Source organism: Lygodium microphyllum, chromosome 21, assembly GCF_053477565.2.
Source record: "Lygodium microphyllum isolate KBCC chromosome 21, Lygodium_microphyllum_v1.1.10, whole genome shotgun sequence".
NCBI classification, from domain to species: domain Eukaryota; kingdom Viridiplantae; phylum Streptophyta; class Polypodiopsida; order Schizaeales; family Lygodiaceae; genus Lygodium; species Lygodium microphyllum.
Window position 1 is genome coordinate 64,647,002 of NC_141155.1, and position 25,982 is coordinate 64,672,983.

Sequence of the window (25,982 nt, forward strand, 5' to 3'; positions counted from 1 at the left end):
GGAGACGCTGAATGGATGGAATTGGAAGTCACAACCAAAGCTAAGGCAAGTCGCAGTTTTTGACCAGCAGGTCTGGGGTAGGCATGGCTCCGAGGAACAGATATCTGGTTGTTGTTGCATTGAATAACCCCCCTCAATCTTAGCCATGCATGGTTGTGCATAGAACCAACTCGCTTTGTTCAGGGTTTATTTTGATCAGAAAGCATCGACTGGGCACCATCGTGGAAGATGAGATTCAGAGTTCAGTATAGCAAATATCACAGCTAGAGGAAGTCTAGTCATCAACGATGAGCCATGTCCGCATGCTTAGTTTGTGGAGGTATATCTGCCCATCAAAAAGGATGATGACAAACCTGACTTCGAAGTGAAAGGGAATTTCAAGAACCGCGAGGTTCAGATATTCCATGGAGATGCAGTCATTGCAGAGGTGAAACGAAAGTTTACAGTGGGAAATGTGCTAAGTTGGTGTGTTTACAAGTACACACACAAGCAAGGATCTTTAGATGTTTGGTTACATGTTGCCAATCAAATGTGCAAGCCACTAGCCATCAAGGACTGCTACAGAGTTCTTGTTGGTGTTGCTTGTGGTATTCAGTATTTTCATGCACAAGAAGTTCTATTTTCTGTTACAGCTGAAAGGGTCCTACTTGATGAAGAATTTGAGCCACAACTTCTGATTGACCATCTTACATGTGAAGAAAAGTTTGACAGCAAATAACAGAGACTTGATATTCAGCAGTTTGATTGATTTGTTGAACAGATTTTGTCATACATAAACATTCATCATGGGTTGAACTCGAGTGAAAATTGGAAATTTTGCAAAGTACAAAGTCTCTATTTGAATGAGAAAACTGTTGGCATGGACATGGTTGTTTGAATGAAAAATTGCACTCGGTGAAGAAGTAGATAACTGGTTTTACAACAGAAATTATAGAAGAGAGATAAATATTTTAACTCAAGAGCACACACCTGTACTTCTCTGTCTGATCTTTCTACTTGTCTGTGAACTGAATAGTGCAGAATATTTGTAAAAGCATAAACCCATAACTATAATTCAGAACAGTCCAAAACTTGTTACTGTGTGGGAAATTGAACAATAGGAAGATGTCATCCCTTGCTTTATTTCGGAGAGTGGATTTTGGATCATGCTGATATTGTATGAGCTCTGTTTTGAGCTCTTGTGGAGTGGAAAAGCTTGAATTGCTTAATCGGAAAAGTTCTGAATGTTGTTGTTATACAGTTACCCTTTTATGCAACCATTATTGGCTGATTGTCAGGATTGCTGAAGAATAAAGACCTTTTTGTGGAAAGACACGGAAGGCCTTGGTCCAAAAAGTAAAACAGAGTTGACATTATTTTCTCATCTTGATTATTTGCTTGATTGATCTTCTATCCTGAAATTAGTCAGGATCCTCTGTGGTTGCGACATTGCTTTCACAAACCCTTCGACAGCGTCTATCATTTCGCGTCTATAGTTGCATGTATCAACGAATTTACACACACAAATAGATGCACAATAGACGCACATATACACGCGCATATAGACACGCTGGTAGATACACTTTTACAAGCATTGATAGACGCGAACGAAAAAAAAATGTTATTTAAAAAATAATAATATTTAATTTCTTTTTTTAATTTGAAGTATGAAGCGCGTGTAGTCTGCATTATAGACGCACGAATAAACGTGAATTATCTGCAATTTAGACACGCTGATAGATGCGCAAAACAGAAGTGGAAAAAAAAAACCAGATAGCATGTGGATCAGATTGTGTATTTGGGAAAAAGACAATGTATATTACGGGCACGAGAATTGAAAATAAAAGTCCATGTATTCATTATATATCAAAGCATTTACAAGGAAAGTTTAAGTGCTTGCAACCTAAAGCGTGGCCACAAGCAGTAGGCTCAAAGAGATATCATACATATACCAGAAAAGACGGCCTCATGAGGAGGTATGGTGCTCCTCTACGAATCTAAAGAGGAAACATCCTGGCTAGTACCACCATGGCTACTAGAGTCGCTATCCCCCTCCTCGCTATGCTCCACATCCGGGTTCGCCTACACACACAAAAGATCAGGGTTGCTTACATAGACAAGGTGGAGAAAAAGTTATAATTAGTTATACTTTTAATAGGAAAGTAAGAAAAACATACCTCCTCTGGCTGTCGAATCCTCATGGCCCGATTGTATTGGTCCTCAGTGATGAGACCCTCCTCATAAAAGTGAAGCCATGTCTCTGCGTGGTTATGGCCTCGATGGTAACCTACCTCTCTAGGGGTAGGTGTCCTACCAACAATGGTAGTCTGCAAAACATTTAGAGATATACAAACAATTAGACGTCACAATATATTAGACTAAAATATATAAAGAATTGAAAGAAATATAAATTAAAAAAAACTAGAAATCAAAATATACTTACAAACTCTGCCTCCCACGACTCTCTGCCACCCGATCCGTAATGCGACGATCCCATTGTTTCCATTTGGATCCGTCACGCCTCTACGTGCTGGCGACTCTTCACTTTCTCAACTGCTTTCTTCTTGGCTTTCTTCCACTCTACGCGGTGGCACATAGGTGGTTGGCTGTAGGCTCCACGCCCCTCCTCGAGCCTCCGCAGTGAGTCCTTGGCCTGTGTCATGAGATGGGATCTTTTGTTGTAAAGCATATCCCTCACTTTTGTACGTCCCCAATCATCCGAGAATCGCTGACCCTCAGGATTTGGGTACCTCCTATGGACTGCCCTCAACACCTCCTGCCACAAGCCGCTTTTCTGATTTTTGAAGGAAATGAAACAATCTTTATACGTCGCATCCACGATGCTCCTCATGTACTCCATTACATCCCTTCTCTCATCATCATGAAAGATGCCACCAGCATCTGTAACTCTATAGTACTGGCGTACAACCTCCTCTACATGATCTACTGGTGAGGGTGATCGCTCGCCACCTCCTAGGCACCCCCACACAACCCTCGTCCTCCCCCTCGACTCTCCCTCCTCCCTCTTTGTCGACTGCCCTCATGTCTGCGTCTACACTGAGATGTAGACGCGCTAGCAGACGTGCTCGATCGGCCAATTTTGGGCCGACGACCGCCATTGACGATTTACAAAATGCAATACATAATGGAATCACAAATCCTAAATACACAGACAAAGTAGAGAGAGGAAGAGAGAAACAAAGAGAGAGAGAGAGAGAGAGAGAGTTACCTTGGGTGTTTGGCGTGGCAGTTGGTGGCGCTTCTCCTTCTCCTTCTTCCTCTCCTTAGTAAGTTACCCTCCCTTGATGCTTGTTTGCTTGCCTGCTGCTTCTTCTTGTTCTCCTCTTTCTTGTTCTCTCTTTCTTCCTCTCCTTGGCTTTTCTTTTTCCCTTCTTGTGTGTTTGAAATGAAAGAAGAGGTGAGTCATGAGGAGGTGAGGCATGAAGAGACTGCATGTCGGCTAAACTTAAGCTTCAGAACTGTAAAAAATGCAAGAAAGGAAATGCGCAGTTTAAAAAGAAATGATTTAAGTATGGTTTGAATTTTGACGTGTGCGTCTATTTTTGCGTGTATATATGCGTCTATTGTTTAGATAGATGCGAGTATAGACGCGTAGTTAAATGCGGATATAGACGCGCATTTGGGATTTATCATAATTTTTTGTTTTTAAGATAAGTTTTGATAGTGAATTCTTATCATAAGTTTTAATGTATTTATGATGATTTTTGTGAATTTAAAATTAAGATCTTATGTAAACATATGAATGACAAATATTTTGATGTTGTCATGAATTAGGTTTAATCATGTCGACGTCATCATCACCTAGTGCGGTGCAAGCTGGTGAGTCAATGAGCACATCCTCAAGTGAGGATGAAACATTGTGTCTTCATAATCGAGATGCATGGCTACGACGAAAAATTAAATGCATGTGTGATCATTGTCGAGGGTGTATTTTTCGAGCACGTCGAATTGCAATGTCACACCTCAGCTTGTATGGAGAATGGGACCGAGAAAAATCACCGATATTCATAGTTTTTTTTTACCACTAAGATTGCATGTCTATGTTACGGGAATTATATATCAACGTACATGAAACTCCCTTTTGTGGTTGAGCACGATGCGGTGCCACATCCTCAGATGCTCCCTCCCGGGCGTCAAGAGGCTGCAAAACGTCGACACGAGGAGGCAGAGTCTTCAAGAAGAGTAGAGACTGACGACCATGATAGTAGCCCTCATGAAATGCCCCATCAAGTCGTAGAGGATGAGATTTTGGACAACATGGTATACCATCTATTTTTGCAACCGGTTCATGGAGAAGGTCACTCTACGAAGCCAGATGATCCACTATATGTAGCATCATCTACTCCGTTGTATGAAGGTTGTACGTACTCCGTTCTTCGTGCGTCCCTCGAGATACTTAACTTGCAAACAATTTATGGATGGAGTAATGTCAGTTTGGATGCGTTATTGAAGTAGGTATCAATTCAGTTTGGCTTATATATGAATCATAATATTAATTGTTAATTCTATTTTGAAATCAGACAGAAATATATGTTGGTGGTTTTTTAACTCACTTTTAAACATATATGTAGGTTATTATCACAAATGCTTCAAAAAAAAAAAAATCCCAACTAAGAGAGAGCAAGCAAGACATTACTTGACATCTCTGGGAGGCCTCGATTATGTCAAGATCCATGCATGTGTCAATGATTGTGTCTTATTTCGTGGGATTCATGAGTTCGCACGAGAGTGCCTGTTTGTGGCGAATCAAGATACGAAGTGGAGATGAAGTCAATGGATGTGCCTCGTAAGGTTTTGCGACATTTTTCGATTGTTCCACGTATAAAACTTATGTTCAAGTGTAAGTCTATTGGAAAGCTCATATCATGGCATACTAGTCATCGTTCAAGTGATGGAAAATGGAGGATCCCTGCAGACATACCCACATGGCAACACATAGATAATTTGTGGCCCGTTTTCAAACAAGAACCAAGAAATTTGAAATTTGGTTTAGGTATGGATGGAATCAATCCATTTGGCATCAAAAGCACATCATACAGTGTATGGCCAGTGGTATTGGTGAACTATAATATTCCTCCATCCATGGCAATTAAAAAGGGACATGTGATGTTGTCCCTTCTGATTCCTGGAAAGCACAAGTTAAAAAACATGGACATTTACTTAGAGCCTTTGATTGAAGAGTTAGAAATCTTATGGGAAGGTATTGAGGTGCAAGATACAAGTGCATCTGGATTCTCTAGAGATTTCACATTGAAGGCCATGTTGTTGTGGACCATGCACAACTTTCCAGGATACGGAGAGTGTTCAGGTACATGTATATAACTCTATATTTGAAATTCAAGACTTGAATCAATTGCATTTTATTTATTCATTTGTTTTTTCAAGTTTCACGTCAGGATATCATGCATGTCCTATTTACGGTCCCTCTCTAGTTTCCTCTAGGCCGGCACGTTTAAAGAAGGTTATCTACGACAATCATAATTGATTTCTTCCTATTGACCATCCCAAATATGTTCTCCCTACTAATGGAATGAGTCCACAATCTCTAACCATTCGAGATTGGAAGGAGAGATGGATTAATGCCGACAGCCACCCTCCACTCGGCATGAGTCGGTAAGAAGTGCACTTCTCTTGATTGACTTTACAGTATTTAGCATGATGAATTGTTTACATAATATATTGTTTGTTTGTTAGATTCTCTATATTCTTTCGTCTTCCGTACTGGACTGAACTCAAGATCAATCACCTGTTGGACCCCATGCACATATTCAAAAATGTTGTATCTACATTATGGGATCACTTGATAGGGGCTTGTGATTCAATTAATGTAATGGAGGATTTACGTAACATTGGTCGCATGAGACGAGCCTGGCCACGCATTGGACCGAGAGGAAAGATTGAGCTACCCCATGCACCTTGGATGTTGTCAAAGAACGAGGAAAAAATAGTGAAGGAACAAATATATAGCTTTCGAACACCCACAGGATGTATGAGATGTCTCAAGGGATCCTTCATAAAGAAAAAGAAAAGAAGTGTGGAGTAATTATCTGGTTTGAAGTCCCACGATTGGCACAAAATGATTCAAGTAAGGGTATCTCTAACCATGAATATAGTAATTAGTGGAGTAACTATGTGTAAACTTTGGGGTATGATGACTTTTTCCTCAACTAATCATTTGATCTATGAATATTGTTTACATTCAGTTCGTACTTCCTACTAGTATATCCCATTGTGCCTCCAAAGATATATGTGATATCATTTACAAGATGGGAGAGCTTGTGAGGTGTGTATACATTGTATTTTTTCATTATATATCTTTGAATTTCTACACAAAAATAAACAATTCTCAAATACATCTTGACAGATACATGAGCTCGAAGGAAATTGATTCAAACACATTGCAAGATGCTCGAGTATTATCTATTGAGGTGGTTTGTTTGGTGGAGGAAATTTTTCCTCAATCCATTTTGACTACTCAATTACATTTACTCGTACATTTGATTGATGAGATCGCACTTTGTGGGGCAGTTCATGTAAGGTGGATGTTTTTTCTTGAGCGCTTCATGAAAACCTTGAAAGATTTTGTGAGGCAAAAAGCGCGGCCTGAGGGTTGGTTAGTGCAATCATCCCTTGTTTATATATCTGAATATCTTGCTAAAGTGGATCCCTCTCAACCACGACTATGGAAAGATGATGAAGACTTGAGGATGACCTCTATAGTACCTCAAGGAAAAGGAATGAGTAAAGTGCTAACAAAAGAAGAACTTCGTAAGTTAAATAGTTTTTGTGTGCTCAATAGTAATGTTATGAGCAAATGGGTGACACTATATAATGAAGAAAGGGCAAGAAGAAAAAGAGAAAGACAAGAATTTTGCACTAGATATGGACGTAATGTCTCATTTTCAGATCATCTAAATGCTCTCCCACGTCATATTGACATAGATTGGTTACATGAGGAAATGGAGAGAATGGAAAAAGAGGAGGAAATTAATATATCTCAAGAAGAGTGGGAATACATACGAGGTTGCTTATCAAAGGTGAGACATACTATCAATTAATTTGTTTCTATAATTTTTATTTTATATTAATAATTGACATGTTTGATCTTTTATCTTTTACTACTAGTGCACATTATTCAATGCACTTTGGTGTGAGGGTAAACATCTTCGAACTCGACGTATAGATGAAAAGAGAAATACCCAAGATTGTGGTGTCCTTGCTCACTTCAAGGATGCCAATGGTACCATGGAAGGTTATTGTGGCTTGATCCAAGATATTCTGAAGCTTGACTTCAGACAATTCTTTATATATGTACTGGATGTGAAGTGGTAACAAATGGTGAGCGTTGCACAATCAGACGTCATCCAAGTGGTTTTGTAATCATTGACTCTACAAAATTTCACCAAAAGAAGAATAACACATTAGTACTACCTCAACAATGCGAGCAGGTATATATGCAAATGCTAACTTTTTTATATGTACACATGTGATACATATACACAATATAATAAGTACTTAAATTTTTTACTTTTTTTTTTTCAAACACAGGTTGTGTATCATCCAATGGTAAACAATAACCGATGGTGGTATGTCATCCCTATTTCTAATTGTTCAAAACCAGTATATGGTAATATTACCAACATGGAGATAGCAGATGACAATCCAACAATTAATGATGATGTGCATGATGACACCATAATGGATGATATGCGTGATATAGTACAAGATGAACCTCGCGAGGATGTTCAAGGAAACGCCGAAGAAGACAATAATGTGATTGTCGATGATATTGATGAAGTTATTGAGCAATATAGCAACACATCTGATAGTGGGATAGACTTATTTGTTTTGTTACCTCTTGGTAATATAGACCTAGAAGTAGATAGTTTAGCAAGGGTTGATCTCATTGAAGATGAGATGGATCATTCATTGTAACATACTTAATTTGCTTATTGATTCAATGTGTATTGCTAATTCTATGCTTTTTATCATGCGCACACGTGCATACTCAAGAATCAATAGTCAATTTTAAAGCAAGCATTGAATTTTCCATAATAAAAAGGAAGTATCTTTTATCATCTTCAAGTACGTAGAGAAATTATGAGATAAATATTGCAATGCCTACTACTAATTGTAAGGTTTCTGTCTCTTGCCGCTAATTATTTATATCAGGCTTGTCAACTGGAGGAACTGCCATTCATTAGAGAGCAATGAAAAAGTAATTATTAACTCTATTTTTTTAATTCAATGATTCAATGTGTATTCTTAATTCTATGGTTTTTATCATGCGCACATGTGCATGCTCAAGAATTAATTTCAGGTGGTTAAATAATTATTAACTTTGATTTTTTAATTATGTGAATTGCTAATTTTAGGTGGTATAATAATAGTGCGTCTGCTGGCATGTCTATATTAGCGTCTATTTGCGCGGATATATAGACACAAAATTCACATCTATTTACACGCATTATAGACGCTCTGATAGACGCGCCCGACTTTGCGCATCTAACGTGCGCGTCTATGCCTCGTTTCTGTTGTAGTGCCTCGTCTCTCAGTTGGTGTGTTTGCAACCCCATTCTTGAGTGCCTTGCGTGCGTTCAATTGTCTATGGGACATATATGCACGCATGCAATCCATCATCTAGCCCCCTACTGAGGCTCAAACCAAAAACTCCTCATGCAAGGATGCTACTATGTAGTCCTTGCTCCCCTCCGGTATGTTCTTCCAATGATCTAAGACCTTGTGCCAAAAAACTTGTTCGCACAATTCTCTCATGCAAGCCATCACCCTCCTCCCCTCATCATTCATGATGATGGCTCCTGACCTATCATCGACTAGATAGGCATACCCCCCTGGGGTATGCCTAAGATGGGTCCTCTCCCACCTACATCCACACTCCTGGGCATATCAAGGAGACCCCTCTGCATCTGGTGTACTGACTAGGGTAATATCTGTCGGAGTGATACCCATAGGGGTGCCACCTGCAGATGGCTGAGCAAAAGCCGGAGTAACTGGAGTAGACATCCCCACACGTGTGACAAATCCTGGAGGTGATGCAACTCCAGCTGAATGACTAGATAGAGACACCGCGTCCGTGCCTCCACAGCATCCATCTAAGCTTGAGCCACGCTCCCTAGAACCGCCACAGGAGCCATGAGTCACACCTGTATCCCGTGCCAATCGCGAGCTCACTGTCTTTGTATTCCTGCATCATCCCCCTGACCTGGAAGAACTCCCTTTCTCTGACCCAAGTCTGGACCGTCGACCTCGTCTACTCGAAGCTGAAGCATTCGATCGCGCTGAAGTAGATCTAGTAGAGTGGCCTGACGATGTCCGAGACAGCGCCTAGTCTACCATGTCTATGAATCTCACGATCTGGTCTAGAGACATGCGGATGAAGATATCCTGCAACTCCTCATCGCTCATCCCTCGACTCATCGTGAAAATGTCACATGCATAGATAAAAATTGATGTTAGAATAATCAATTTAAATCATACAAAGCACGATAATATAAATCCTAAAAAATGATCTCACTTAAAATGCATATCTTATGTACCCTTATAAGCGATTGGTCAACGAATTGAATAAGTGGATGCTCCAAGTATGAAGTATCCTATGGTCCCATGTCAATCTCCTGACACAACTCCGCATACACTGGAAGGTCGATAGACTTGTCACCACAAAAGGATGAGTCCACCTCATTCTCAAAGAAATCTTGGACTCCTGTATTTCCATCATTGTTAGCCGATGCTGGCTCCAAGCTTTCGGTAGACTCCACCCCTTGGAATATCAACCCCTCTATTTGCATATTGTCTTTATCTATGCCTAGAATATCTCTTTGATCATATACTCTCGCACTTCGGGGAGCTGAATGTATAACATACCACCATCGAGGTTATCGGGGGTTTGGATAGAAGATTACCTACTCACAAACACATACAAGAGAGTTTAAACTATTTTAACATATACCATGTCGTAATACAATTAACAAACAGATGAGCCCATGCACCTGTTCACAATGGGCCGGCAACACAAAGGGTCATGTAAAATTTTCCATTTTTTTTCGGAATCTATTTTGAGAAATCTAGATGGACCTCGTCGAACTGTTGCTCTAGCTCCTTTAAGTACCACTTTGAACCATTGCACATCGAATAGTATCATGGAGAAGCTATGGTAATCCACCATAACAATACTTTGCAAGTTTCCAAAATACTCCATCTCATCTATAATCGTGTTTGGATTCGTTGCTCGTCGCGGGCTCTCCTGCACGAACCTTGCCATGATACCTTAGTCCATTGTGGAGCGCATTTTGTCAATACGCTCCACGCAAAAATGTCGTCCGCATGACCATGTTACACTATATATTTTGTATTGTACATTGAAACACTCAAATTAGATGTCGCATATAAAATATAGATACGACAAATCCTAAACACCTCATCACCTTTGGACTACATCCCCTCGAGAATTTCCACTACTCCATTGAGACCTCTGCCCCTTCACGAGACGCTACGGTAAAAGCTCCATGCAACCATCCCATTGACATGAACTGCGGCACCTCCTCCATGCCCTCAGGATATCGAATCGATTGATGATGCATGCTATGTTAAAATTTAGATCGCACTTCCTCTCGATCTTGCCTAGCGATTTGATACTTGGTGAGCCACGTCTCCATAGAGGCATGGTGCAACATACAAAAGCGATTCATCTTCTCCTCCATTGTAGTATCCATTCTTTTTTCTACCCCATTTTCAACCACCACATCTCCAGTCAGTCTATCATTGTCCTTCAACGACCATAAAATTTTGTTATCTAGATCCACCATTGGTAGCCATTGTGAAATATGCACTTGCGCCTCAGATACCAACCAACCTTTAGCCATGCTACCTTCTGGCTGAGCTCGTTATCACACAAAGCCTTTCAGGGTTTTCATGAAGCACTCCAAGAAGAACATCCATCGTGTATGGACAGGTCTAGCAATCTCCACTTCATCTACAAGATGCAAAAGGTGGATTTGTATCGTGAGCATGCCACTACTCCGCGCCTCGCGGATTCAATAGAGGACGTCTTAATCTCCTTGTATGAGATCGGTTGTACCAAAGTCAAAAACCTATAAATGGCCCCGCATATTTCTGGAGTAAGACATCCTGCAATCGCGATCGGTAGTACAAACTGCCACAAATGAGAAAGCATTATGAATAATGGCTACACTCCAAATAGCAAAATATGCACGCCAATTACAATCCATTTGTAGTGTAAACCTGACATATCTTATGCTAGTCATGGGATTTTAGCCCTGATAATTGGTCGTCTTTAGAACTGCAGACCAACTTGAGACAACGCATCATACCCGTCGGAGTGCGGATAGACTTGAGTACTTGCTTCACAATGCACTCTTCTTTAGTGGACAAAACCCAAGGAGCACGAGGTAGCTGCACGCGACCATCAACATTCGACTACCGCGAAAGCGCCTCCACCTTACCTACCTTCTTCAAATCCATTCGTGTCCCTATAGTGTCTCTCTTTCCTGTGATGTGGTCCCATAGCAAGCTGCCCACATTCTTGAAAATATGCATGGGATCCAACAAGTGGTTGACTTGCAAGTGGGTCCAATATGGCAACTCGTAGAAAATTGAGAACCACTGCATTCTGTTTGGATGTGACTCCGTGTGGACCATTTTTAGCTCGTACTAGCTTGCGGCGTTCATACATTTTGGAGATCGTCCAAGAAAACCCTTCATGATTTCATGATTCTCTAGCAAGAAAGTTGTGTGTCCTTGATATACCATCTTCTTCATGGTTTGTGACCTTAAGGAGTCTAACTATGGCCCGCACAATGGACATGCATGATAACCTTAGGTAACCAGACCTGTTCCAACACCACGATCTACTTAATACAAGCTTGAACGAGATAAAATATAGATATTACCAACGCGAATGGAAGCCTATTTACCTGAGAACTCTCCGAATCTCGAAAAGTCATGCATCGTCCACATGAGAATGGCTTGAATATTGGTAGACCGTCGATTATGGCACTTGCTCATATCTTGCATGGTGAACCCCTCCTCCCACAAAATCTTAAGCTCATCGACTAATGGACGAAGATATACGTCCATATTTTTTACTTTGTAGCGGTCGGGGACGGGTAAGCTAAGGATGAGATATCCTTTCTTCGTAGAAAGCCATGGAGGGATATTGTAGTTGACAAGGACTATAGGCCACAGACTGTAAAAAGTTGAGCGTAGACCGAATGGGTTGACGCCATCCATTGCAAGATCGAGCCGAAGATTCCTTGGCTCTCGGGCAAAGCCTAGGAAGGTAGAGTCAATGTGGCTCAATGGACGTGAATCTGCTCTAATATTCATTGAACTCCATCCGTGGACCTATTCTGCACATACCACATTGTTAAGCTTGCCATGTCGAATGTACGAAACATGTGGTTTATGCGAGGGATAAGCGGAAAGTGTCTAAGAACTTTTTGAGGGATGGTTTGCCCTTGCAAGTCCTATCGATATCAGTGAGCACCACACTTTGAACATGTCTCCATATTCTCATATTCTCTCGAAACAATATGCAATCATTGATACATGCATGGATGTTGTTGTAGTCTATGCCAAGCTTTCGTAAAACATGTCATGCATCATCACGAGACTCAAGTATGGTATTTGTTGGTGGTAATATATGATATTTCAATAACCTGAAAAAAAGTATAAAACACCTTGAAAAAGCACAAATGTTTTTAATAATAATGCCGAAAAAAATCAACGAAGCGTACGTACAAGGTACCTGAACAACTCGGTCACACTCGCATCCCTCCACCCAAATTTTGCTTACACAGTTAGGAGTGCAAGTAGTGTCTTCAGGTGAGATACTCGGTACCCATCATCTAATGGTATGGATGCTTCCTCTCTAAGCGGATCAAAAGTCTTGACATCCATGGGAATCAATGCATCAATCATTGCCTCCATCTCAGGCTCCAAGATTGTAGGTAGGTCTGGAAGGCTGCCTGTCTCCTTTGGCATTGACGGTTTAGATTGGCCTTGCAAGTGGTGGATCAGCTCATGCACTCCATCCATCACACGCCCATAAACTCTTCTAATTGGCCGCAACGGGTGCACTCCTCCTTAGGACGAGACGTCACCTCCCTAGATAGAAAATTTGCCAGTCAAACCCAATCTTATTCTATATGGTATTCAATTAGCTTGCGAGTACAATGCATGATTGATATTAACTATTCTTACCATTTGTTGAAAATTCGCAATCGCATGATCAATGATCTCAGATTGAAACTCACCAAATGTCGTACGTGTTCTATAGACAATTGACATTTTCATCTAATTGCCAGCTTGCATTGAGAGCAAGGACATGGGACACAGTGATTAAGATACGCCTCACAATCTTGAACAACGCGACCCTCATCGTTTTCCATTTTGTCTACGTTACGACAAACAATTTGTTTTTGTTATAATTCTTTTTTTCTTTCTTAAATTGTTCTCCTCTCCTTCCATCTCTCTCTTTTTTTTTCTTTCTTAAATTGTTATCCTCTCCTTCCATCTCTCTCTCTTTTTCTACGTTACGACTACAACCACGACCATGACTACGACCACGACCATAACCATGACTACAACTACGACTACGACAACTACGACCACGACCACGACTATGAATACGACCACGACCATGACCATGACCATGACCATGACCACGACCATAACCACAATCACCACGACCACGATGACCACGACTACGACTATGACTATGACCACAACTATGACTACGACCACTACCCATGACCACGACCACGACTACAATGACCACGACTAGGACTACAACCATGACCATGACCATGACTAGGACCACAACCACAAACACCACAACTACGACTACGACTATGATTACGATGACCACAACCATGACCACAACCACGACCACGACCACGACGACCACGACTATGACTATGACTATGGCCACGATCACAACCATGACCACAACCACGACCACGACTATGACTACTTATATAGAGATGAAAAGAGAGACAAGAGTTGAGAGAAGCGAGAGGAGAAAGAGAGAGAGATCCGACTAGATCATTTGATACCCATAGTCAACACACCGTAAAAAAAACACAAGCATAAATTGACATTGAATTATGGCAAGAAAATCCACCACAAAACAATAGTTATAATACTCAAGGTAGGATTTCAAAGTCTTATTGATTTCAATCAGTCATGGATGCCATACTATGGGTAGGTTGCACTCACTAACAATAGAATTGGCGATTCACCTCATCTTCTCTCCATCATCAATAGAATTCTCCTTTACCATTTACAACTCACCCACCTTCTCTCCACACTATTGCACACTACAATCTCTATGAGAGCATGAGTTTGGGATCTCCACAGATACCAAAGCATGATCTCTAGCTTGATGGTTGCATATATACTACTACTACTTGTGGAATAAACCTTAAAATAGTTATTATGCTCAAATATATGCTTGTTAGAGCAGAAATTTATTCCTAAGACTATTCTAAGGAAGAAATAGGATTAATGATAAAAGAGTGTCATTCCTTGCAAGTGATTTTATATTATATTTATTATTTAAAATTAATAGTTGAGGATGAATTTCCTAAGAGATCTTGTGGTGATGATGTTTTAGTTTTGTGAAGCATATGAATGATGATATTTTAGTTTTTTGTATTTGTCTTTTTAAGAAGAGATTGATTTTTATGGAATATCGAAATTTATTTTTGGATTTATGTTATGAAAATGAATGTTTTTCATACTGATAGGCTGATTGCCTTCGTTGTATACTTGCGTGGTGGAGGCTAGGACAAGCCCCATGTATGAGAGGTCTCTTTGCTGGAAGAACATTATGCTAGGAGGCACAAGTATGCTAGGGCTCTCTAGCCATATATCCCTTAGGTTTGTTGAGGATCGGCCTAACCCCTATAAGCCTAGGATGAGCTTATTGTAAGGTCTTATGTACTTTTCTCTCTTTCTCTCACTCTCTCATTTCCTCTCCCTCCCTCACCCTCACCCTCTCTTTCTCTCTTTTCCTATTAGGTTTAATGATTTTTCTCTCTTTTTCTCTCTCATCTCTCATTTTTTTCTCTCTCCTCTCCCTCTCTCATTTCCTTTTCTCTCTTTCTCTCCCTCTCTTATTTCCTCTCCCTTCCTCACCCCACCCTCTCTTTCTCTATTAGGTTTAATAATTTTTTTTCTCTTTTTCTCTCCTCTCCCTCTCTCATTTCATTTTCTCTCTTTCTCTCCCTCTCTCATTTCATTTTCTCTCTTTCTCTCCCTCTTTCATTTCCTCTCCCTCCCTCACCCTGATCCTCTCTTTCTCTCTTTCCCTATAAGGTTTTATGATTTTTCTCTCATTTTCTCTCTCCTCTCTCTCTCATTTCTTTTTCTCTCTCCTCTCCCTCTCTCATTTCCTTTTCTCTCTTCCTCTCCCTCTCATTTCCTCTCCCTCCCCACCCTCACCCTCACCCACACCCTCTCTTTCTCTCTTTTCCTATTATGTTTAACATCTGTTCTCTCTTTTTCTCTCTCCTCTCATTCTCTCATTTTTTCTCTCTCCTCTCCCTCTCTCATCTCCTTTTGCTCTCTTCCTCTCCTTCTCTCATTTCTTATCCCTCCCTCTCCCTCTCTCATTTCCTCTCTCTCTCTCATTTTCCTATTATGTTTAATGTCTCCCTTCCTCTCTCTCTCCCTCTCTCTCTCTCATTTTCCTATTATGTTTAATGTCTCCCTCTCCCTCTCTCATTTCCTCTCCCTCCCTCTCCCTTCCCCTCTCTTTATCTCTCCCTCCCTCTCCCTCTTCCTCTCTTATTTCCTCCCTCTCCCTCTTCCTCTCTCATTTCTCTCCCTCTCCCTCTCTCACTTCCCTATTATGTTTAATGTCTCCCTCTCCCTCTCCCTCTCTCATTTCCTCTCCCTCCCTCTCCCTCCCCCTCTCTTTCCCTCTCCCTCTCCCTCTCCCTCTCCCTCTCCCTCTCTTTCTCTCTCATTTCCTCTCCCTCTTTCAATATACACAAATTATACAAAAAAAAGTAAAAGAGAGAGAGAATGCGCTCTCCCTCCCTCTCCTTCTCTCATCTCATCCCCCTCCCTTTTCCATGTCCTCCCTCTCTCTCCCTTCCTGTCTCCCTCTCATTTCCTCCCTCTCCCTCTCCCTCCCTTTCTTTCTTTCTCTCTCCCTCCCTTTCTTTCTTTCTTTCTCTCTCCCTCCCTCTCCCTCTCTCAATTCCTTCCCCGCCCTCTCCCATTTCCTCCCTCTCCCTCTCCCTCTCTTTCTCTCTCATTTCCTCTCCCTCTCTGAATATACACAAATTATATAAAAAAAAGTAAAAGAAGAGAGAGAGAATGCACTCTCCCTCCCTCTCCCTCTCTCATTTCCTCCCCCTCCCTCTCCCATTTCCTCCTTGTCTCTCTCCCTCTCTTTCTCTTTCTCTTTCTCTCCCTCCCTCTCCCTCTCTCATTGCCTCCCCCTCCCCCTCCCCCTCCCTCTCCCTCTCTCTCTCTCATTTCCTCTCCCTCTCTCAATATACACAAATTAAACCCTAAACAAGTAAAAGAGAGAGAGAATGGACTCATCGTAAAGACTCAAAGAAGGGTTTGGTGGCTCCTCTTCGTGACGGCGGCTCCTCTTCGCGACGATGGCCCCTCCTCTTCTTCGCGAACGATGACGGCGGTGGCAGTGGCGGTGATGGCGGTGAGAAGCCTTCTTTCTCTCTTTCTCTCCCTCTAAGCAAAACGGTCGCTCTCTCTCTCTCGCTCTCCCTCTCGAAAACTTTCGTGAATGCGCGAAATGAAATGCGCTCGGGTTTTGGCCCGCGTTTTGTTTCTCTGTGGAGCATCGCTATTTGCGACGCCGCTATTTATCGTCGCTAATCGGCGTCGCTATGGCTTGATATCCTTGTAGTGATTGCAAATTATCCCAATCAACCATTATGCTTCTTCAATTGGATAAAATATTGATTCATCATAGTGATGGACTTTCAATTACCAAAGCAAAGTGAGAAGAACTCATGTGATTATATGGTGCACAAGGAAGGAAATCAAAGATCTCCTTAGAGATAGAATTATTTAGTCTTAACCATTAAAAAGGGTTCTCTCTTGGTGCATTCATATTGCACATGAAGGGATTAATGGTACAACATGTATCAATAAATGCTGTAGTTAATGAAGAAGAATCCATAGTAATCTGACTTCAAGCTGTAAAAGTTTTTTATTTTGACCCTTGTAACAACATTGAGTAATTTTTTCAACCTCACTTTTCCAAGTGTTATACAATCTCTTCTGGAAGAAGAAGATTAGCTTGGTTATTCAATGCTAGCATAAGAACCATCCACTACTCAAATTGATCTAACCCTTGTAGCAAAGAAAATTGTAAGGTGCTCTTGTTCCCATAATAAAGGGCATATTGTAGATGATTATTAGGAAAAATACCTCAACAAGAATATTTATAATACATGTAAGAAAATTGGTCATATAACTAGTACCGATTCGAATGCAACATTAAACCAAGTAAACTTTGAAGTCTCATCAACCTTAGAAAACCTTTTCTAGATGTTAAACATATTATCCCTACAAGTAAAGTCTATGGCAATGCACATTCATTCCCATGAACTGTCCATGGATGGCATTGAGGGGGTGTTAAAAGTGGTCATAAGAACCACCTCTATCTAGGCTTGTGGATAAGGGTGATATATAAATGTTGTCCTATACTTAGGGGCATGTGTCAAGGCAATGTAGGCCTTCCTCCTTTCCTATATAAGGGAGTCACTCTCACACATATAGGGGTGTGTGGAGATGGCTCAGTTGTATTTGAACAACTTAATAAGAAATGAATCTTTTCTTTTTATATATCCTCTCTTTAATTTGAGTCTCTATTGAGCATGTATGTTGATGATGATAATGGTATGAAATATAGAATGCATTGATGATGAAATGGATAAGGATATGAGAGAATTCTCTTTCTCTTGTTCTTTCATACACATAGATATATGTATACTTATTTATTTATGTATATGCATATGTATATGTAAATGTATATACATATAAATATGAATATGTATATGTATATGTATATGCATATGCATATGCATATGCATATGCATATGCATATGTATGTGTATATGTATATGTATATGTATATGTATATGTATATGTATATGTATATGTATATGTATGTGTATGTGTATATGTATGTGTGTGTGTGTGTGTGTGTGTGTGTGACCTCTGTTTTCCTTCTCTCTCTCATTTAACTCTCTCTTAGTTACTCACTCAGTCACTCTTTCTCTTAATGAATGTAGCCAAGTAGGGACAATCTTTATTGCTAATGTGTGTTTGGGGGGTTGGGGGCAAGGGGGGAGCTTTTGGTTACAAGAGAGAGAGGGAGGGGAGGTGATGATGGGAAAGATGGAACAAAGATATGAGTGATAGGGGAGGAGGAAAGGATCCACATGAGGAAAGGAGGGGAGTTTCTAAGGCCTAAGTAGGGGATGATATGGAATTATGAGGGGGGAGAGTGCGTACAAATCATAAGGCAAGTGGAGGTGTTGGAGGGGGAGATGATGGTGGGAAAGGGAATAAGTGGGTGGACTTTATCAACGGAGAATGATTTTCTAACAACCGACCACCTCTCTCTCTCTCTCTCTCTCTCTCTCTCTCTCTCTCTCTCTCTCTCCTTTTTCTCATTTTCCTTTCTCTTTTGAAATTTAAAATGGAAGGCATGGTTCATGTGAGGGGGAGAGGGATTCATTTCATTTTTCCCACTAAAAGAATTCAAGATACTCCCATTTGGATAAGATCTAGGTTAATTTTTTTCAAAACTCACGATAAACAATGTAGTTTTATTTCTCAAGTGTTCTTTGTACAAGAACAATGGAAATTTTCTATCAAAGAGTATTTTCTAAGTACATGTTTGATAAGTAATACATTCTACTCATTATCGATGATATGGCTAGGTTTTCATGTGTAAACTTATCATCCAGAAGTCAAAATTTGAATTTCACTTCAAGGGTATATCTTCCTAATGGTATTATAATCTTAATTTCTAGCTACATGGCCTCTATGTTGCTACTAGCTAGATTCTCATTTCTTTGAGCATCTCATAGATCCTCTACATCAGAAGCGTTGCGTCATTTAAATCTAAAGTGACCACGCTCATTATGATCGTACTACTTTCTATTGGGGAATTTAGTCCCTTAACTAACTCACTTTATTGCAAATGTAGTATCACCTATTCATTAGATTTGCTTGCTAGCTTTGAGAATTACATCTCACACTACTCTCTTTTTTTTTGGAATCTCCTTGTGTCAAGGTATTCTCACTATGGTTGCTAAACTATATAATCAAAGGTTTATCTCAAATAACGGCATCTTCTAAAGTCATGCACTCGAGATAGGTATACAAGGGTGCATTTATTCCTTAACAAAACCCAAACACATACTCGTTGGTGGATATTTGGTATGCATGCTACTTTAGTGTCACAAATTGGAAATAATGAGCTTTCAAGATTATGTACAGTTGCCATGCACTAAAGAATGAGATTTCATATCTTTTTTCCAAAGTCTGAGAACATTTGATTACTATGTTGTTATAAGACAATTGCCTCCAGCAGACAAGCTTCACCCATTTCATCTAGAGGGAAATATTTGAAATGCCCATTGTAGAAAAATAATCATGTATAGTTTCAATCCATATCATAATACCTCAACTTAGATCCTTTGCCATTGCTATTAAGTAGTTTAAATTATTTATTGATGAAGTTTTTAATTGAAAATTGACAAGAGTATCATCCTTAAGCTCTTTGAGGAAAAAGTTGCATCTTCAAACTATAGATTATAATCTTCTTTTGATGTGTGGTATGCTCAATTTGGACTAGTTTATCAAAATTTATTGCAATTTCACTATGCCAAGGACTATTTTAGACAACATGTCATTCACTATTTACAAGACCTCTTCATGAAGTTATTGTGACCAATATTTTATCTTTATAGCTTAGAATTGAGGTATATATGGTTTACTTGGTCATGTGCTTCAAATCCAATCACTTTCGTGAAGAGCTTTTTAGGTTTCCCCATTCTTGTAACCATTGTAACAGATTCCATTGTATAGTCATTTGTAATGTGTCCTTTTTTAAAAGGGAAAAAATCCTCAGTTAGGGATGGATTATAATGAACTTGAAAAGGATCTAGCTTGTTAATGGGTTATTTTTTCATCATTCATTGAATAATAGAAATTCTCTTCATCTCTAACCTTCTTATCTTCAGTTTCCATGGCTTCCTCTTCTTTCTCTGTTCTCTTATTGTCTTTCTCTCTCCTATTTTACAAATTTTCTCTCCTATTTTGACTTTCTCCCTCCTCTCAGTCTCCTTTCCTAGAGTGGTGGGGCTAGTTGAGTGATGCATTTAACTAATTCTAAGAGGGTTTTAAGAGGGTTAATTTAAGGAGAGAGAACCAAGCCTTCAACCAAGTCATTGTCATTAATAATTTTTTAAAACATCACTACACCTAGACAAAGAAAGGGATATAGGTTTTGGCTAGAGCAAAATTTGATGGAGCCCTTCAAACCAGAGATAAAATTACTAATAGAGGAAGCTCACTTAAGATGGTTTGTCAAAATATTTCCTCCACTAGCCACCATGAGATGAGTAGAAACAAATCCTATTAAAATTTCTCTAGATTTTGGATACTCTCAATGCCATCTTCATGCAAACTTATTGCTAGCATACAATGTAGTAGGGGTGTCTGCCTTGACATTGGGAAGCTTTGTCTAGAAGAGAGTACCAACAAATTTGGTCTCCTTTTCCCACATTATCTCCTCCAATGTAGTTGAGTATGAAGAAGAAGTTGAGATACTCACTACAAGAGGATAAGATGGTACACTTAATTCATGCTCATGTCCATTATAGGTGATTATTGACTAATAAAAGTGCTTAGGATTAGAGTAAGGTCTAACACCATGTGCTAAAATCTCACGTGGTTAAGGTCTCAAGGAGAAATTTGTGTATATATGAAAGAGAAGAGAGACCACAAGTACAAGATAATGATCTTGAGTGTGCTTAGAAATACAAAGAATCAAACCAACATGACAAATTAAAAATATATCAATCATGATAGAAAATGAAGAGCATACATACTCAATAGAGACTAAAAGGAAGGTTATAGTATAGAAAGAAGAGACTTCTTGCTTAATATTAAGTTGTTCAAATACAATTGAATCATCTCCACACATCTTTGGTGACTCGTAATTCCTATATAGGAAAGGACAAAGGTTTAGATTGCATTCACGCATGCCTGTAAGAATAGCAATAGACTTACAAAATCTCCTTGATTCACATTTTGGATGTAATATGATACTACCATGATGATTACATGATGTTGGCATCATCAATAATGATGATTCACATGTGGAGATTGAAAATTTATGTGATCACTTTAAAATGTTATGTGTTCACAAAGCCCAAACACGTACAACTACCCAATAGTGAATCCAACTTACTATCACACAATGTTTGCACTAGTTAATGTTAAAAGCTATGGAAACTTGATTTTTAAAAAAATATTATCTACCAATATTTTTTATAACTTTAAATATATAAATTTTTTAATGCTATCAAGAATTTTATATTCAAAATTTTATATTCAAAAAGCAGTTAGTTATGGGAGTATGGTGCTTCGTTTTCAATGCAAAATGATTAGTAGATACGAGGTAATTGATTTTTTAATCGAGAATAAGGAAAATGAAATCTCAAAAGTTCCTTTTAAGATATTTTGGGGATTTTTTATATCCTAGCTTTTGGTCAAAAAACAAACCAATTGGTCAAATTTTGTGTTTTTTGGAGATGTTTTTGGAGGGAAAATAGAAATATCTAAACTATGAAAAGTCTTGGACATCCCTACCCTCTGAGCTAGTTCCTCCCATATCTATACTCTCTCATGGCTCTATTGTGACCTCTTCTCTGTGTTTATGCAACCTTCATTAATAGAGTGAATTACTTACACCCTCCTTTCCCTTGGCACCTTTGTGTGCCTCTCTGTGCATCTCCACTCTACCTCTTCTAACAACCAAGTAGGCTCCCCGTTTCTATTAATAGTAAAATGAATTTAGGAAAGAAGGAGCTGCATATTGAGGTAGAGATTGAATATACCCCATTAATCAAAGGAACGCAGCGTACCAGTGTCAAGACTTAGGTTTTTGCAGAGTTACAAGCAAATGGGATTGAAACATGTGGATTCGTGGGTTAATGGAGGAATCTACCCGATTGACCCCTTAAACAATAGACCTCCAACTTTCTCAGTAATCACAAATTTGCTGAAGTATGTGTGTGAGGGTGAAAATGGGTTACTCAGTTATACTAGGTGGATCAATGATCTGGCATTCAAAGTATTTACAAGCTACCAAGCAACCATAAAAATTGCCATGATGTGATCGTTGCACATCAACTTCATATACAACAGCTCATTGAACAAGTGGTACAGTTGAATTACACTATAATTCAACAAAAAAATCCAATTATTTCAATGCACGACACTATCCATGACATTGGTATCTCATATGAGGAGGCAAAGGCACAATTGGACAACTTGAGAAAGATCAACAGTAAGCTAACAGACGAGCGCAAACGAAAGAAGAAGCCAATCAACGAGTTAATTGTGAATAGTGGCTGGTGCAAGCGACGTATCAAAGCATGTAAGGTAGCTCAGAAAGAGAACCTAGGTGAGGGTGAGATTGGATCATGTATTAGGAGATTACCGAAGGCAAGTACATTGGAAAACGCTTTGAACAATTCTAAGTTTAAGGTTGTGAAGAAAAAGGTGATTGAGTGCACATTAAAAGATGTGTCAAATGAGTTCTGAGCTGTGGATGCACAATCTATTTGTGATATGGCTGGTATTAGCACAATGACTTACTCAAAGATATTCAAAGGTGTGAAGCTTGGGTTTGGTCGTGTGCTGAAGAGAAATAGAATCGTGCCTCTTTCTCAACCTTCAAAGTTAATAGAGGCCCGAAGGCAACTTAATACAAAGGTTTTGGATTTGATAGGAGATCCCATGCATGTTCATTGTATGGAAAGACTTAAGGTTGGAACCATAAATGCATATGAGGTGAAGTTCACGGAACTCAACAATTACTATTTAGATTTGAACAAGTTGCAGTCGGTAATGGTAATGTACTACAATATGTCTGTTAAGGGATGTAATGGTAAATTGTAGTTTGTTATAAAATTAGATGAAAGTGAGGTCGTGAAAGGAGTAAAGCTTGAAAGAGTTAGTGAAACTTTGATGAATAGAGCTTTACAATTCGACAAGAATAACCCAGGGAAATTTAGTGTTCAATCTGAGTGCCATGTGTGGTAGCTCGCTGCATTTGAAGTTAGTAAGGAAACATTTGAGGTGCTGCAACTGTTCTTTATGCACACAAGCATTCCAAGCATCATCGATCGTTAGGAACATGGTGAGATGCTCTCAGTTGAAGGGTATGGTCAATACTTGGTTGAATGGCATCTTGTAGGAGACTTGAAAATTTTAAAATGCATGTGTGGAATCTCCAATGGTGCAAATACAAAGAATCTATGCCTATATTTATTGACAGAGAGGGTGGAAGGAAAGGACGGAAAGAAGAATTGGCAAAGGGTGACAAGTGTTGCACCGATTCGTAATAGAGAAGATTCCACTTGGAAGCCCATCTTCAACATTTCCTTGGATCGTATTCACATTTGTTCATTGCATGCTTTTGTCAGAATCATGGAGAAACTTGTATATGCATATATTTTATTTTCTTATAGGATGCAACCAGAAAAAGAAGCCATTGCAACGTGTAGGAATGTGGAGCGAGTGCTATCAGAAATTGAGCCACACAAGCATCAAGTGACAATTGAAAAAGATGAGAAGAGATCAAGGAAATCTAGTAACTTGCCAAAAAAGCCTTACTTTGGAGGAGCAAAGGCTAGGAAGTTTCTGTCAGCACCTATCAATGAGGAAGTGAATGTCATGGTTTGTAGGCCATAGGACTATGATGGGTGGAAAAAGTTACATTTTGCAGTTCTTGATCAAAGTAATGGTGAAAAAACAAGATTGGACAAAGCTAAGATTTGGATAAGTCTTAACAAATTGCCTCCCTTACTTCACAAGATGGTGTTTAACAATGAACATAATCAAGAAGTTATCAATGTTGTGCATAGGTTCTAAGAAAACATGGTGGAAGCATGGGGCAAAAGCTCTATCACACATTACATGGTGCGTATTAAGTTAATATTTTAAAATTGTATGAATTGTATAAACTATTGAGCATAGTTTTACTCATGTGTGATATGTGTCTTTGTAGCATATCATTGAGGCACATGAGCCATACTTTGGAGAAAAGCGAAGCATCAGAATTTGGTCCACACAAGGGATGAAAAATTCACATTGGACAGGGCGTGGTGCATACCAAAGAAAAGCTGATCATGGTGGAGGGTTGAATGGTAGCAATCCAATAATCCAATTGCCATCTTGGTGGTATAGGAATATAGTACAGGATGAGGCTAAACTCTCACAAAAGAGAGAAAATGAAAGTGTTGATGAATTGGCTGCAGACATAATGGAATCACGTCGTGTCACTAAAAGAGTGCGTTATGAAGCCTCAAGTACCAATGAAAACCATGCCAAGTGGCTAGAAACAAGGCTTCGACAAGGCAGCAAATGGATTCGAAGAGAGCTAAGATAGTAAGATGAACAATGTGTTCAATGTGAATGCAAAGAGAGAGTGTGCATCTATGTGAATGAGTCTCAGAGTTTAGGATTATATAAAAGAGGGTTTCACTTTCTATATTACTCATTGAGTTCTCACATCTCTTGTGCAGGAAAGATGGCTAGGTCTAAGGTAGTTGCAAATAAGCTTTCGCTGAGTGCCCCATATCGTGTTCAACCCCTTGGAGCATCTACTAGCTCAGATGCACCTCCCTTCTCAGCCTAATCCACCTTCCTCAAGCCGCCCTCGCAAGGGTTCTCCTCAGAATCCCCATAAGAAACACAAGTGGAAGCCAGGTACAGTGTCCTTGAGAGAAATTAGGAGGTATGAATGCTCTTTTGATCTCATCATTCTGAAGAAAAGCTTCTCAAGACTTGTTCCCGAGATTGTGCAATACCTCTACCGCACAGAAAGCAGGAGATGGTTTCTGGCACAAGGTCAGGATAGACATGATCGCTTCATAAAAGAATGTCTTTATGGTCTACAGTGTGTTGTAGAGGCCTTTTTAGTTGACTTGATGATCGATGCTCAACGTTGTGCAATACATGCGAAGCGCATCACTGTAACTCCCAAGGACTTCTAACTTGTAAGAAATCTTCAAGCAATGAAGGATGCATTCATTCCAATGGAATGAACACAATTTGTAATGTTATCTTTTTTGGCATAGTGTTATCCTCGTGCATTTGACATATGACTATGTCCTTGTGCAAAACTATTGTATGCGTCCTTAAAATATGAATTAAAATTTTACACTTGTCCTTTGCTCTCAACTTTGAATGTGCATCTTCACTGTATTTTCAATTCTTACTTACACTTGTTGTTAACACTATCAATTTCAAAAGGAATATGCAAAAAATTGCTATTTTTTGTTGTGCAGACTTTACTCTTGATGCCTCTGTATAGTCTATGTGGTGCGAAGTTACTAAGGGCCAATGGTCGCGATGTTGATTTCTCAATTATCAATCTATCCATAATTTTGGTGTGGGATAATTTTTAAGATACTAAACTGTATTGGAATGCGATGAAACTTCACACGTGCACTCGTTAGGTGCCCAAGAGCCCCTTTTTTTTTAAAAAGTATGTGCAGAACCCTGGTCTGAAGTTTAGTATCTAGAGCCACTTTCTTGCCATGCAAGACTTCAGATCAGGGGTTTGCAGTCACTTTCTCTTCAAAAAAAAAATTGGGCTCTTGGCCACCTAACGAGCGTGCGTGTGAAGTTTCGTCGCATTTCAATAA